Below are 17270 nucleotides of genomic sequence, written 5' to 3' on the forward strand. Positions count from 1 at the left end.
AGAACCCCTCCTGCCAGTCAGCCAAAGAAATCACACCATGTCTCCCTAACCCACCTTTTGCTCACAGGTAGTACTGTAGCTCACACAGCTCAACCCTCCAGTATTATCATGCTCATGACTGTGACCACCATACACCTCCCATGGATTAAGACCTTTTTCCATCTCCTTTTTTACTCAGCAGTATAAGCTCTGTGTTCCTCCAAGAGCTGGAGCAGGTTGGGAGCTTGTGATGGAAGGCAGGTAAAGTCCTGGCCTGGACCTTTCCGATGAACACTCCCATCCCTCCCTGCACATACCAGGGTATTTTCTGGTGTGCTGGCTTCAGCTACAGCGAGACCTCTTCCTGAGCAGTCTTTTCTCTCACATCTCCCCTACACCTCAGAAAGGGCAGTCTTGGGGTAGTTTTACCTCCACTTAAGGCAGTTTTCAGAGCCTGGGTCCACTCATCTCCAGGCCCCTTTTCCTAACCACTTACAAGTCCTAAAATAATCTGAGCATGTTGCACCTCCACTTTCTTTTTCTGACTCTGTCAAAGAAAATGGTCAGAATTGCCTTTTCTGGTGGAATCAGTCCTGAATGAGAGTGAATTAGAGCATGACTAAACATCCAGACCACGTGGGAGCTATAGGTGGAGGAAAACCTACTTTCTAGGTACTCGCATGTGGCTTGCAAAGGTGACACCAACACTGAGGTGATTGCAAGAGAGTTGCAGGTAGGGTTGGTTAAAATATTCTTCCCCAGGAGGTACCAACGAGTCCCCCTCATCACTCCCAAGACACATGCATGTCAGCCCAAGCACATGGTTTGTAGCTAGATGAAGTTATCTGGAATGGATTCCACCATAAGCATCAAACTCATTTTACAGAAATACTCTTGTCTCCAAATCAGACAAAAATGTGCTCCCTTAAAGAAATAACAACAAAAAAAAAAAGCCCCCCCCCCGTTTGTAAGCATCAGTAAACACTAAGTAGTTTAATACATTTTGCAAAAGTAAAACCAGAATAAATGGTTTTCCTTCAGGACATGAGGAACGTATTATTACCACATTGTCTTCAGTGATTATTCAAGCAATGCATTTAAATGTTCAGGGAGAAGAATGTTTGCTAAAATACTGTTATGTAACATGGGGAAAATGACTAATTCTGTCCTTGATATTTTCCTATTTTGCTCCAAGTAGGAGTCACTAGGACTTATTCTCTGGTCAAAGCAACAGCACGGCTGAATTCTGACCCAATTCCCCCAGTGGCTTTTACAGTGGGCCCATCCTACATCAGGCAGCTGAGCTATTCTAGAATTACTGAGCATAACTGTCTTCTGAATCAGTCCTTCAGGGCTGCATATTTCCACAGACAGGTGGAATAAACAATGCACATCTCTCCATGTTCCCTGCTGATGGAGGTCAGGGATCACTTCCTTCCACTTCCTCATCAGTTGTGAGGAGTCTGGAGCCTTACACATGAGCCAAGAGGGGCGAACTCTATCCAGCAGTTGTATGCATACTTTAGCTACTGCTGATTCATGGAATAGGTTTGCTACATGCATTCATCTCCTGACAGTGGATGCAGAAGTTATTGAAGACCTGCTCTGTGTACCTTTATTTCCAGTCCATTTGCATCAACAGCATTCATAAAAGACAAATAGACCTGTCTGTTCTTACAGACACCTGCAAGAAGCTGTCATTTTCCTATCTTGGTGGAAAAAACCTCAACAACAACAAAAAATTTGAGATTGAAAAACTTTCAATGGCCTTTTTTAAACTGTGACCCAATCCAACCAGGAATGGAGCAAAAGCTGTCCAGCATACACAGAACGAAGGTGACACTGACTTTGGGGTATATTCACAGAACAGCTCTAGTCACACTGGTAAGAAAAAAATGTTGCTTAAAGCTTCAGAAATGCCCCTGAGTTTTGCTCCCAAATGAAAATTTGCAAGGAAAATGTCCAACTGCCACACTTTTGAGAAACAGCTTTTTGTCTAGTGGGGAGGAAAAAACCCACCCTATTCTTGGGGTTTCCTTTCAAAGCTTTTAGATCTCATTCTTCAAAATCTGTGATTAAAAATTTTCATTCTGGGGAATAACTGGGGTGAAAACACACATTGTCAATGATCTTGAGCTGAAATCCATTTCTTGTTCAACTTTGTCCCTAAGTCACTGGAGAGGCAGTGCTTGCGGGGCTGTGTTGCCCCAGCAGGTGATGCATTACAGCTCAGGTATCTGCAGTCCTCATCAGGCTGGTATTGTTTTTTTATCTTTGCTGTAACCTCCAACAAGGAGCATAATACTATGCAGGATTGGATAGGCTGGAGAAGTCTACATCTTGCTTAGCTTGGGGTTAAGAGGGAGAAAAGTTATTGAAATCAAGTATTTGGGATTTATCCAGATACTTCTACAGCCAGAATCCAGCACCTTGGAGCCAACCCTATAACATTTCCCCCCTTTTCATTAGATTGAGGTTTAAAGACATTCATAAAGCTCTCTCACTGCATTAACCTGTACCAGTGAGATTTACCCAATCTGCCACAGAGATCCTGATCGTCACCCACTGAACACCAGTTACGGCACCTCTGTTATTTTTAATTAACAGCAACAAAAGTAAAATTATCAGTTCAGTCCTCAGTGAGTCTGACTGGAATCCATGTCCCCTCAGTAACAGAGAGGTCTCCTGTAATTGGAGGAAAATGCATCAGCCTACTAAGGGACGGCGAGGCAAAAAGCCCCTGACCAGACCAGAAATTTTTGGAAGGCAAACAAGGCTCCTTCTCCAGCTAGAGCACCAAGGCTTATTTTGCAATTAGGAAAGAAGATAAAGGACAAGCAAATTTTTTCCTGCTGTGATTGGGCATTTGCAATACAGTCCCTATAACTACATCTCCTAGCGGTACCAGTCTACACAGTACTGGGTTATTATGTAGTCTCTTGGACTGCTTGGAGGTAATAAGCATTCACTGAAAATGGACTGCTATTAGCCACTGGCAAAAGCTGATTATAATAGTGCCAGCACTGGAATATGTTTTCCACCCATTTACAAGAGGAGTAAAATAACATGAAAAAAAATCACATTTGTCAATGTTTGAAGCGTAGGGTGCTCTACATACAATTATCAAGAGAATGACAGGAAATTGACCCATTTACTCAGAAAAGTTCCTATCGTGTTCTGCACTATTTCATTTCATGCCCATTTGAGAACAAGTCATTTCTCTTCAGGGCAGAAGATAAATTGTCAGCTCGTACACACATCTCTTTTCATTGCCAGGCACAAAAATATCACAAAGAAACATTTTCCTGCTCTCTGCTTAATTTTCTTCTTCTTCATCTTCTCTAATAAATGGTGCTAACTATAAAAGTCAACGGACTGTAAATAAACTCAAATTCTATTCCTGCCTTACCTTATGATTGATTTTTGGACATAATGTATTCCACCCACAAGGCCTCTTGTCTGATTCAACTGCTTTTCTCAGTACCACAGAAAAATCAGATAACAACCTCGGTGGAATAGCTTTATGTAAAAACAGAAACATTTGGCAACTACAGTTTTCTTAATGGCACGTTGTAATACATGTTATACTGCATTAGGGCCCAGCGGACAGGCTTTGTTGCAGCACGGAGAGTGCGTGTCCTGGACTGAGACCTCTGGGCATTCAGCAGAGGGGCTGCCAGCAGCACCGCTACAGCAACAGCAGCGCAGAATGGTGCTTGGGTTAGCATATGTGTGCCTTGCACAGGGTGTGGGGAAGCTCCAGCCATCTTCCCAGCTGAGATCTTAGGCTTAACTCTGTCATCTGACCCAGTCAGTTCTTCTCTCATGCTGAACATGCTTGACACTTCCAACCATCAAACACCATTCCAGTCCTCAGCTGGATTTTTGGTTCCCTCACACCAGTTTCTTGAGGTTTAAATTAGAGCAACTCCACAAACACAGAGTTCATGTAACTTTTCCTGCAGCTGACATGTTGGCCAGCACACCTCGCTTATACTCCAGCCGTTGCTCTGCAAGGTCCATAGTGCACACAGTGCCAAACACACTGTTCATTTGCTCTAGGATTTGATATTCAATTTGATCACTCAACACTGGTCTTTCACCTGGATATTAGCTTCTCTGTGCTCTTCCATCCTGGAGCATCATTTCCAGGAGTGAAAATTACCAAGCATTTGGAGCAGGAAACGAGATGGGGAAGGGAGCCCAGAGTCAGCATGAGCCTCAGTAGTTGCAGCACTTCAATCCTAGATTTAGAGGAGCAAAACCCTTGTTATGCAGAGGAACCAGTCATAGAAAATGTTATTCTGACAACAGCTCTGACTATGATGGACATGTGTAATGGAAATATGTAGAATATCAGCTTTAGAAGTGCAAAGGAAAGAAGAGCCTTCTCAAACAAACAAAATATTTAAAGTTCTGCTAATTCACATTCAGACTATCTCCTGACCCCTCAAAAACTGTTCCCCAGTTAGGAAAAGGGATTAGCAGAGTAACAAAAGAAAGAGTTTCCAGGTCATGAGTCATACAGAAATTATGGCCAAACCCAAATTGTTGGGGTCTGCTCTTTGTTCCAGGGAAAAACTGTTTGATGCTCCTTAGTACAGAGCCCAGCTGCCTCTGAAACCCAGAGTCTGCACAAGCCTACAGGGAACCTAAAAAAGAGGGAGAGAGAAATAAAACAGCTCTCTGCCTCTCAGTGAGAGGGTTTTGTTCCTCTCTGGCTGACAGCATGGACCTCTGGACACGTGCAAGAAAAGAGCAGAGATCATTACCTGGTTGGGAATAGGATTGCTGTTGCCCCCTGTGAGGGCAGCCGGATTCACTTAACTCCCTAGAAGAACAGTGAAAGCATTAAGAGGCACTTTTACCTTCCTGTCCTCATCAGCTGAGGAAAGAATTTCCTGTGGCTAATTACACATTTTAACACCAAGGTAGTGATTGTCCTCTAACTGCAAACATCTGACTCCAGCCTCGAGTAGAGCCCAACTGTGACCACAGGACCTTGGGCACTGGCCTTGGGCAGCTGCAAGATGGGATGGTGCTCCCCCACCTCATGCCCTGGCATGCACATGCAATTACAGGAACATGAACCTTGCTGAAATGGGATCCAGCACTGGGCTGACTGCTCCTTCCCAATAGTGAGAAAAAGATGCCAGGGCTCTTCAAATGCATGTCCCACTCGTTCTTGCTTTCTATTTCTTTGTTTATAAATATTGAAGCCTGAGCTCCATACTACTGCTACAGCCTTGAAGCCACACTGACTCCCACATAGGGGTGACAGCAGAGACGTGACACATCCACCATCCATACAGGAGCAAATTTCCTTACACACAAGAAAGTTTGCTTTCCAAATCCCCACCTCAATTCATACATCAATGCTCACCTTCTCTCAACATGAGAAAAAAAAAGAAAGAAGAAAGGAACAAATATTTTCCTCTGCCAATACATACATGCATACACCATGCACAAATATTTTGGAAAAATTGAAGAATCTGTAGATGGAGGGGTTAGTGCCAGATTTTAAAAATTATTAAACATTATGTACAAAGAAAACATAATGAGCTCCTACGGGATGTAGAAAAAATTATCCATGAATGAGAGGAAAATGGATAACCACTCCCGGGTTTGCCACTGGTGAATTATTTAATAATCACTCCCCAGCAGATGGAATATATTTATCCACCCCATTGGAGCACATTTTGCAATTTATTTACACTGTTTTAAAATATGATTATTTATTTAAAAAATAAACAAGGTATCCACAAGGGAAAAGGGAAGCAAACACAAGCTTAGAGGGGGGGAAAAGCATATTTTGAGCTTTTTAGTTCATTTTAGGGAGTTTTCAGCTCTTCTGCTTTGAAAAACAGAAATTGAAGGTTCTTAATCAAGCCAGTCTGGATTCCTCACACACTTAAGAGGATCACTTTATGTGGTGGGGGTCTATGTCTCAAACTTTCATTAGCCACCAGAAATCTGATGCATCTCCTATTAATATCAAAGAAAACATACAAATTGGAATGAGTGGGAACAGGCCCATACCGCGGACTAATTTGATTTACAGGATCAGGTCCCTTGTCTAAGCTAGAGTGACTCTGCACCCATGGCTCAAACAGCACTCAGCCTTGCCATTTAATTAGTTACTTATTCTAAAAGACAAAGGGTGCCATTTAGGAGAAATGGAAAATGCAAAAGGTACTTAGCAGTAAGAGCTTAAGTCTCATTACCAAGAGTGGGTTAACAAACCAAAGGCAGCAAATTCCTCAGTCATTTATCTGCTTTTGAAAATGTTTCTCCAGGACCTGAAGAGGATTTCTCTTCCATAACTTGCTTTCCCCTTCCCAGATCAAGGAAATCTGCAACTAATATGAATCAAGAATGGATATTTTGTAGAAGGTATCACCGTAAAAATAGAAATCTGTTAGATTAAAATACAGCTGCAAGCATGGATGTCAATACTTTACCAGCTAGTTCAGCAAAAGGGCTGCTCTACAAATTCTTTAGTATAGTGAATGCTATACATCTTTAAAGTTGAAAACAGCCACTAGAATACTATTGCCTAGTTCAGGCTGAGGAGAGCAAATCAATGTGTCCTTCTTACTAGGAAAGGGCTCAAACATAAGCAAGTCCTCTTATGAACTGGGAGTGCTGCACTTTTCAACAAAAAATCCAAACTGACCTCTAAAATCTCAACATCCTGGAAGAGAAGGAGCGTATTATTTCTGTAAAGACAGATACCAGATTTCCAAAAATTACTTCCACCACAAAAATCTAACACTACAGATGTGCTGTGCTACACATCTGCTGGGATGCGGACAACATAGACAAGGGAGCAAACTGCTCCCCTACACCCTCCTGAAAAAGAAAAATGGAAGTGTAGAACACTTCATGTGGAGTTATGCACTCATTTATTTTAAAGACAGAAAGGATTAAATACATCTACATAAAGGAAAGAAAAAGTGTTTAAACAACAATAAAAAAAGATTTAGTGGCATTAATAAAGAACACCCTTAAACCAGCATGTCACCATTAAAGTAATTAATAGGGCATGCAAGACACTTCAGCAGAAAGTGAGCAGTGCTCACACTAGAGCCTTTTAAGTTTTCACATGACCTCAAGACAGACTAAGGCACTCCTGTGCAAAAGTACCCTCTAAAACAGAGATGGGGGCATTCAAGTCTATAAAAGAGGGATTTTAAAATTTAACTGATATGGTCTAAGTCTAAAATGCAAAGGTTAAGGGAATATTAGAAAGGCCATAATTCTATCTGATTAAACTTTTATCCAAGTAACAATAAAATGTTCAAAATGAATTAAGGAGTTTATTAACAGATGCAGAAGCTCTTTAAAAGAGTTTGAAACCTAAGTACCAGAGAGAAGAGGTTTTATTTTTTTTTTGTCTGGATGGAGGTGATATTGCTATAAAACTTTAATCTTATTGCCATGCCACAGTGAAAGTAAAACTGTCAGAGGTAATAGAGGAAATCAGGACTGCTTTTTTTTCCTCTTCTGTGTTGCAGGGGCCTCTTTCCAGCATGTAAGCAAGAATATGTACAGTCTATGTCTGGCATTGATACTATAGGTGGCAGACACATGTAGACAGGTTATGGGCTGGCAATTCACCTGGACTTCTGCTGGTTGCAATAGTCCCAAGGTGGTAAGTATGGGCAAGTTATATGACTATTCCAAATGAGCACTGAGGAAAAATTGGTGCTATGCCACCAGGGATTCTCCAGAACATTTTAGCCTTTCCAAATTGGAATTAACTATTTCAGGATAGTTTCAGACATTTTAGATGTTTATTACTACCTGCATGTAGTGAGAGGATCACACCAATTTCTGAGCCCTTGAACAAAGGCATTTTACTACTTTAGAATGATCAGATTTAAGCCAGACATAAATCTATGCAACGGGATAAAATGGAAGACTTTTGTGAAAATTATTACTAACCGCAGAACATATATATGACTTAGAGCAGAGCTCAGCTCCATCAGGGCATTTACCAGCCATGATTTAGGCCATCACTAATTCTTCCTTCTGTTTTGCTGCCCCTAAATTCTGGCAACTTGGTTGCCTTGGTGATGGCTGCAGTGTCTGTGGCAGATGCACTGGAAGATATCCTGCAAAGTGGTTTGGCTTTTCTGGGAACTCTTGCTCTTTTGCATGTTGTCAGGAGTGTTGTGATGGCCACCTGTGCTACAGTGGCTATTTCCCCACCCTCCAACCCACCAATGTCAGCACCGGGCAGAACTTGGCCCCAGTCTGCCCCTGTCACACACCACATCCTTCACATGAGGACCCAGGGCTCAACCTCTCTGACCCCACAAAGCTCTGTCATATTCTACAGCTGCCCCACTCACTAACAAGAAACGAGCCCAAAATGCAGCCTCAGGGATGCCCATCTTTTACCCTGTTGTACCCATCAAAAAAGCACAGCTCCTAAGAGGAGCAACTGACTGTGAATTGCCAAGGAGATGAGCATGTCAAACAAATATTTTTCTTTTCACAACAGAACATAAATATTTGGCAGCACATTTAATTTAAAAAGTCTAGAAGTTACTCAAAGAGAGTGGTGAATGTTGCCATGATGTTCATTTGCTTCCTAAAATATGACCAGTCACAGATGGCTTGCTGCAGGAAATATTAAATAAATTTTTTAAAGTGTTGTCTGGCTTGAGCACAGATTGCATTTACACAGATACCTTTGTTGGTGGAATGCCAAGATGGTGTATTGGTTCAAACATGACCTTAAACAAAAAACTACCTTGTCAGGAGCTAATGGAATATTCATACTTAAAATCTCAATCCCTGATAACATCTGAGAGTTAATTTACATTTCAGCACTGCTATTTTTTACCTCTCTTGCTATATTTCCTTTCACAAACAAGGGAGAACATCCAGATTTGACCAGTAGCAACTTCTAGGTTTTGGGCACAATAACCATTACTTTTTCCAATTTTCAGAACAGTTTGAAAAGATGTGAGACATCTCGGGTTTCACCAGCCACATTAACCACTGTGTTCTCTGCTCCTGTGGAGGCTGCTACCTACCAGTACATAATAATCTCTTGTCCCCAGAAATTGCTACAGCACCAGAGTTGAGCTATAACCTGGTTTTCCTTCTGCCCAACATACCCCAGTGGATGACTCACCTCTTCTTTCAATATTGTACTTAGCCCACAATTTTGTAATCAGTGCACATGAGAAGAAACAACAATCTTACAATTTGCTTTGCGACTACACGAGCACCAAACACTGTCTATACTCTTAAAATCAACAAACTATTTCTCCTGTCATTATTCCCATTTGTTGCACTTTCCCTACACTGGCATGATTTTGTTCTTTTTCTAACCAGAAATCTCCCAAGCTCACTGGTGAGTGTGTGTTTGTGTGCGTGTGTGTGCACGCGTGTGCGATGGCAAGTTAAACAGTTTCCTCCACTGCAAACAAACATTGCACGCTGGCAAACCACGTCCTGGAGTGAAGAACAGAGGCAAGACGCTAGAGGGAGGATCCACTCACAGACTGAGCTTTTGCCAGAGCAAATCCCGTGGAGTGTGGCTTCACCACGGAGACAGCTCAAGTGGCACACTGCAAGAGGCTGCTGGACTCTCTGGCACACAAGGCTTGCAAATTGCTGTCTGGACTGAAGGAAGAGCGCATCTGGAATTGGGAGCCAGACAAGACTTTGTTCTCTGTAAGGCTCCTAAGGGGAAACCATACCTGCTAAATCCAAACACACCCATTCTGGGACAGATTCAGCTCAGTTACCCACAGATATCACAGCCTGGCTGCAAGGCCTACACTTTACCAGCAGCTCTACACAGGAGCAGTGGTGAAAAATACTGTTTATTTACTTCAATGAGTTCTGATTTTTTATGTCTGGACACTGCAGCATTTTGACATCACTGCATTAGAAAGAACAAAGCTCCATAATACACAGATCTGATGAAAACACACATAAATTACAGGCCCAATTTCAAATAAATCACAGCCTTTCCAAAATAATTGTCTTCAGCACTTTGAATTGACAAATAACTATGCAGGGTTACAAGTAAACAGTAGAACTTCATGGAATGGAACCACGTCACGGTATCTCCCATCCTCCTGGGTTTTCCAAGAGCCCTCACTCAGCATTCAGCAGCTTGTTCATATTCACGTCCAGGCTCTAAACAGCAGTGGTTGGAAGAGAGGGAAAAAAGAAAGGTAGCTCCTTCACCTGAAGATCTTTGCAGGCTGAACTGCAACTAGGCAGAAAACTGGGATGTGGAAAACCTGAGCTGTATAGTGCAGGACTTATTTGTGGTCCTGGATAGGTCACTCAAGTTCAGAACAGGGAGAAGCAAGGCTAGAAAACACCATTGGGTCTGCCCTTGCATAGATTTTAACTGATTTTAGCAGATGTTTGCCCAACCTGCCCTTGAATATTTCCAGCAATGGAGATCCGTACTCTAAACAAACTATTTAATTTTCTTAGGGTCAGATCTCCATCTGCAGTATGGAGACAATGCATTGCCTTTTCCCTAGTCCTGCAGTTTGCCAAGAAGCTCTGTGGAGGCAGACACTGTCATTCTCTGACACACCACCATGAGAGTCACTGCAGTGTGATCTCAAGATGCTACTTGCGTAGCAAAGGGTGAAAGCAACAGATAAGTTTGCTTAGGAGGTGATGAAATACAATTGAAAGAAAGAGATGGACACTGGATGTCACTTGCCATCTAATGCTCATCTATTTGACTATAAATGAGGAAGATATTCCTGCTACTACCAAGATACTTGTGAGTAAGACTTTATTCTTTCCTTATGAGCAGTTTCTGCTGACTTGCAAAGGCAGACAAGTGTTGGGATACCTTCTACAGGGAAAGGTCAACACAGCTAAAAGTCATTTATAAATGACTTCACCATCCCTTCTACTGTAGTATGACCCATAAGTGGATGCATAGCCAGAAGCCATAAAATCCCATTAGTCCTGCAGAGGGACTACTTTCTTCCAGAGAATATATAATTGGTCAGCAGAATTCACCCCACAAGGCCAGAAATCCACTGAATGACAGCAGCTGGTCCTTCACAGTATCATCTTTCCAGTCACTAAGAATTCCCTCCACAAAATTTCCCTTGATTCAGTTTTTCTAGATTATACATGTCAAATCAATGCTTAGTTCATACAATCAAAATACGAAAAATGCTTCTAATTATAAAAGCACAAGGCAGAGACAAGATGACAATTCTAGTTGTTATGACTGCCAGCACATGCAGAGAGAAAGATCTGGATTCTAGCAAGCCATCATGAAGTTCTCAAGCAAGCCCAGGTGTAGAGGAGGAGTCTTCACCTAGTAAGGACACGTTTTTAACTATGGGCCATGAAAAGGAGTGGGAAGCAAAACTTCTCACACCACTGAACTAGTTCATCAGCACTTCATGCCCAATCTTCCAACACAGCTGTATCTATTAAGATGCTGTCCAGTTCTATGGAAACTTTTCCAAAAATATCCCCCTCAGAACACTACTAGCACTAGTAGCATCAAGTTGCTTTACCTCAACAATCCATAGCTGGTCTTCCTCTAAAGCAACAGTCTAGCCAGCTTTCTGGAAAGTCAATTATACCAAGGTTTATTGGTCTCAGAGAATTCATCGCCAAGGTGAGCCCAGTGCAACTCCTGGCAGGACTCATTCTTCTTGTCTTCCAAGAGCACTATGAGTTTTCCCTCTTACAGGCTTGGCTCATAGACTTCTTGCCCTGTTTCCTGTTAGACAGCAAGATAAATTGGCCCAGTCTTCTTTTAATATGAGCCTTTAGGTCTCCACAGAGCAGTTTCTATATAGCATTACCTCATCATCTCATGGTACACTTTCTATGTAAGTCTAGTTTAGAAAGGAGGTTATTGAACACTGCTGACTCCCCCACCCACCTACTCCTGCAAAGGAACCCTTTTCCCACTGTCGCATGACAAAAGAGACATGACCCATCCCCCGTAACAGCTGATAGGCCACTTAAAAAACAGGTTCAGGCTTCCAGAGGGACAGCTAAATTCATTTATCTCACTTCTGACTAAAGCTGCTTCATCAAGATATTCTCACACACACATTTTTGTACCTCCTAGACTTGGACTCCTGGAAGCTTCAGGTGCAGCTGAGGCAGTAGCATCCCATTCTCCTCTATCTATGATCTATTGCACAAGACCACTTACCACTCAAAGTAGTAGCATTGAGCTTATGACCACCACACCTCCTCCACTTTGCATCTGTAGTTTTCTATCAACTGTTGCTGGGTGGCATCAATGGAAAGGGTTGTTACTCTTAAGGGATTTATTAATTTCTCACTTTTGCAAATGATCAGTTTACCAGAAGTAACAGTCTCCACTTGCCATAATATTTTTCCAAAGAAATAACCAAGTGGGCCTAGACTAGGAAAATTATCAAAGCTAATAATCAATAAGAATAAAACACACCTGTAAGCCAACCAAAACTCTGGACCTGTTTCATATCTGCTATGCCCATAGACCATTTCTGCTGGGGGTTAGAAATGCCGAGGGCAGGAGCCTGGGCTGCTGCCTGGCACAGCCCAGCTGCATCTCCCTGCTAAGGAGCTGAGACTTAATGCTTTTCGATCCGCAGGTCACAGGTTCAGCTCCCTGCTGCTGATGACTCACACAGGAGCACCGAACTAAAACTAGCAACACCAGCTTTTTTTTTTAGGAGAGGATTGAAGAGCAGCATTGATCTCAATGAAATATTTTGAGGGCAGAAAAATTCCACCACGTAAAGAGTGCATGACTTCTCTTTAGTTTATTTTATATTTTTGTTCCAGTTGTCATTTTGAATTCAAACTCTTTGGAAAGCAGGCATAATAGTCTTAATGATCGCATTGAGCAGTTTAAATTCAAATTGTGGAGCTCTCACAACACCATGCTGGCAGCACTTTCCATAAATTACTCTCAAATTCAGTACGTTGCTTGACAAAAACAGAAATAAAAGGCTTTTTTACTTTAAAAAGAAGAAAACTTGTATCATAAGAAAAAAAATCTTTAAATTATAGTTTCTCTTTTCTGGTCCAATTTAAATTGTTACATACTTGCTAAATTAGTGCTGTAATCCCAGCTTACAAATTGCAGAATTATTTTTAAAAATAGATGTAGTTTTACTGCAGGGATCAACCTTACACTTTAAACCATATGTGCTGGAGGAAGCTGCTCTTGCACAGTTTTCAACCCACCACACTCACATGCACACACAGAATGAGTTTTACAATACCACTCACGCTTAAGCCAACAGCAATCTTACCTGAGATTTCTACCAGCACAAATTGACTTAACACTGACATTTTCGAGTGATTAGCAAATTCAAGCTTTTCCAGGATGCTCAGTGGCACCAGTGGCTCTAGTCATACCATTTCTTAAAACATCAGCATTTCTCTTTTTCTGATAGTTCTGAACTATCTCCTCCTGCTGATTACAGCCACTGATAGGCCAGAAACAAACAAACAAACAAAAAAAACAGGCCAAAAAAATGGAGCATTATAGTCATGAGTTTAAAGCTGGGGAAAAGCAGTAATCAGGGCACGACTTTCATGCACAGTTCTTCCTCATTCAAGCACTTCCACATCTTTAATACTACGCAAAGATGAACTTCACCTGCAAAATCCTTTCAAGTGATCTTTGGGGATGAGTTTAAGGTCATGTCCTCAATATCTCACCATGCACAGCAGAAACAGGGAAGCTCAATCCCTGGGTCTCCCCAGGGCACTGCAGAGCATACCCACCATCTTCCTCCACTCTAGCTAGACACACACGAGAATTTCTTTCTTCTCCTTCAACTGCTCTTCGTTTCTAGACCACTACTTCTCTGAAATCTTTCAGCTAACCTAGGCTATTTCTACTTTCTTGTATCTTTCCCAATGACACCATGGTACTCTGAGGTGGGGCATATTGACTTGGCTAAAAATGGAAGAAACCCTCAGAGGTCAGGAACATCTGCAAGATCTTGCTGCTTCCTGTGTTAACTGCAGGAGCTCAGTCCTTCTCAGCCACAGTTTGTATCTCCAACTGCCAACCACCAAACTGCCAGGAGAGGGGATAAAGAATGGAGGAAATTTTCCATGTCCCAGAAAAAGTTATCTGGACATCAAAGAACATCTCATTCACAAAACAGCAGCATCACTGTTGCCAGATTGGTGTGTCTGGCTAACCTTGTGTTCAGTCCTTATGATAACATGGTATTTGCAAAGCAGACAGCTGGCACTGCTCTAACATCTTGCTCTTCAGTCTTTATAACAACAGTTCCACTGATACTACCCTTAACATTTTCCCTGCTCTGAGTCCAGTGCTAAAATCTCTTCCACTACTTGGAAGAAGCAAAGCAAATGTTCTTTTGTCAGTAACTTGCCCTGTAAAGGAGGGGAAAAATATACTGATAACGTAGTGCAGACACAGCATTCAGCACGTGCAGAGCAGTACACTGGTTACACTGCAAACCCTATCATGATATTTCAGATGTTACTTGACTGTCGTAATGACTAGGAAACATCTGTCTCCTATTAACACTTTAGTTTTTACAGTTGCTTTTAGTTCAGCAGAAGTGTCTTAATGGAGAAGACTGCTACTCTTTTAGAAATAACATCAATAATGAAAGAATCCTTGGATGCAGAGCAAAACCAGCAAACACATTGGCAACAGAACTCACTGCACTCGTAAGATGTAACAGGAAATGATAGTGTCAGGATTTTGGGTGTGGGGGGGGGTTGTATGAAAGAAATTAACTCTGGTACTCAAATCCCCATTATGAAAAATACTTCTTTTCAAACAGGTGATTGATCTCCTTAATGTTATTTCAGACTTTTGGGGAATTATATCTTAACTGGGTCACTGATAAATAAAACCAGAAACAAAAACAAAGAAAGCCCATTCTGCAGGCTATTTAGGCTTGGTATTGACTAACCAGTAATTAAATACAGCTCTTCACAGCAATCTTAATTGTGGCTTCACTGCACCACAACTAAGAGGAGTCACATAACAAACTGAGAAGATTAGCCAATTCTAATTGTTGAAAAACATTTATTTTTGTTTTTGTGCATAGTTTTTGTGTGCGTAAGGTCGCAAGTCACACAGTGTATTATTAAAAAATAATCAAAGAATTCAAGAATTTATATATCACAGCTAGGCAAATATTATCATTTATTTTCATTATATAAATGAAGCCTCCATGGTTTGCATCAGAGGTCAAGAGTTTTTGACTTAGGAAAATGGGGACATGTGCTAGGAATCAGTATGAATTAGGTAAACCAGTAAACAAATTTCATTGAGTTGCTCAGAATTATGCTGGCTGAAAACCCTGTTTTCTTAGTTGGCCTCTGCCATGAATTAGCTGTGCAGTCTTGAGCTAGTCAAACAGGATTCACTTTTCATGGGAATTCAGGTCCAGAGGGATCTGAGTCTAGGTACTTCAGTCCCATTGACTTCTTACAGATCTAGGGTTCCTAGCATTCAAAGTGTTTTCTGGTCATGTGACTTGGGGAAGCTAAAAAAATAATAATTCTTAAAAAAAAAATCCAAGGCCACAATTCAGCAGAATCCATAAGCACAAGCTAGATTTTAAGCAAGTCATTAACTCTCATTGAGTTCAGTGTAATTGCATCACACATCTAAAGGCATCTAAAGACAAAAGCATTCCGATTGTGCTTCATCAATTTAAGGGTCCCCAATTCATCTGCAAGAAGAATTTGCAAGCCTAGCTCAAGGCTTCAGTGTACTCAGACATTCATTATCCTTCTGAAGCCAATGCAGACCTCATTCCATTGAAAAATCAATGACATATGCTCTAGCACAAAAATTCCTCAGGTCAAAGGCAGTAGCATGGCAGGTGTCTAGATCCCTTGTAGATCTGGCTTTCAGCACAACAGAGTACTGAGCTTTCTGAAAGGTATGCAGACTTAGCCTCTCAACATTTGTTTCTTTCACATTCAAGAGTTTAGAGTGTGCTTGGCTTATAGTTTTTTTCTTTACTGCCTCAGATTGCCAGATTCCAGCTTCCCATCTCCCACTCACAGTACCAGCTGTCCAGCTACACATACATAGCCCCATTAGCATTGTCATCCTTTCCCCTGCATCCACTACAGCAGATGGAACCAGACGTGTTTTGGGTTAAGTCCATAACCAGGTTTTTGTGGACTGCATGGATAAACACTTAAAGGCCCCTTCTGGTTATATAAAAGGAAGCTATTAAACGTTTACTCTTTCCTCTGTACTCAGAGCTGCAAAGCCATATCACAGAATGTACAAATGCAGATGCAACCAGGCAATTATCGTTCCTTTATCCCTTAAATAGATAGAAGATAAATTTGAAAGAAAATGAGGAACAGAATCCTTCTTCCTTTCCTTTTTTATCCTTTTATCTCCCAATGTAGGAAGTTTACTGAACCCTTGCCAACAATTCACTCAGGCTAATGAAGTGTATAAGTAATGGGATTAAATAATCTTAAACCATTACTACAGTGGCTAATGCAGATGTTTTCCCAAACTGAAGCAGATGAGTGGTGAAGAATGCGTGCTTGTTTTAAAAAAGAGAAAAAGAAAGTATTAATCTGCAAGCAGATGAAGTCAATTCCAGCCTGAAGTCAATGGAATGTTTAATTCCAGTTACGTAAAGTTGCTCCAATTATATTATGAATGCACCTTCCCAAAAGTCTGCAGTGCTTTGCACATGGTCAAACTTGCCTCAAAATGAACCTTAAATTTTTTATGGTGCAATCATTTTAGTGCAAACAAAAATAGAAATAATTCAAAAGGTACATATTCCAACAAAAGATCATTTAGCTTTTAAAAGCAAATTAATAGTGACCATCTATCACTGCCATTGTAAATAAGACAGAATCCTTCCTTCTTATATTTAATATTTCAGTAATAATACCACTGCAAAGACTCTGCAGAAATAGGAAGAACAATGGGATATTGGTGGCCTTTTTAGACAGATGCATTATTGCTCTAATTATTGGAATGCCAGAAACACCAAGAAAAGCATCAATTTTTACTTTCAGAAGTGCAAATCCAGTTTTGGAAGAGTCTCAGGTCCAGTGTCTATAAGAATTTACAACTGCAGATTTAGAGAAATACCTATCAACACTTGAGGAACATTTTGATGCTTGTCTTACTCTAAGTTACAAGGATTATCTGTATATACTGGATAATTAGGTCATACCAAGGTAAGGCCTAAGGCACATTATGTGATGTTTCTTTAATTTGCACCTGTGCAACTGGTTCCAGCAGCTCTTACAGGAGCCTCTTAAAAGGTGCAGCTCCTCAG

The 17270-nt window shown here is 41.2% G+C and overlaps 1 protein-coding gene across 12 annotated transcripts in view; it reads right to left on the reverse strand.

The window, feature by feature from the left end:
* The window catches only part of LPP (LIM domain containing preferred translocation partner in lipoma), a 425132-nt gene that overhangs the window by 38663 nt on the left and 369199 nt on the right, over positions 1 to 17270 (reverse strand). The gene's annotated exons all lie outside the window — the stretch shown is intronic.

This window comes from Pithys albifrons, chromosome 11, assembly GCF_047495875.1.
Source record: "Pithys albifrons albifrons isolate INPA30051 chromosome 11, PitAlb_v1, whole genome shotgun sequence".
Lineage (NCBI taxonomy): Eukaryota > Metazoa > Chordata > Aves > Passeriformes > Thamnophilidae > Pithys > Pithys albifrons.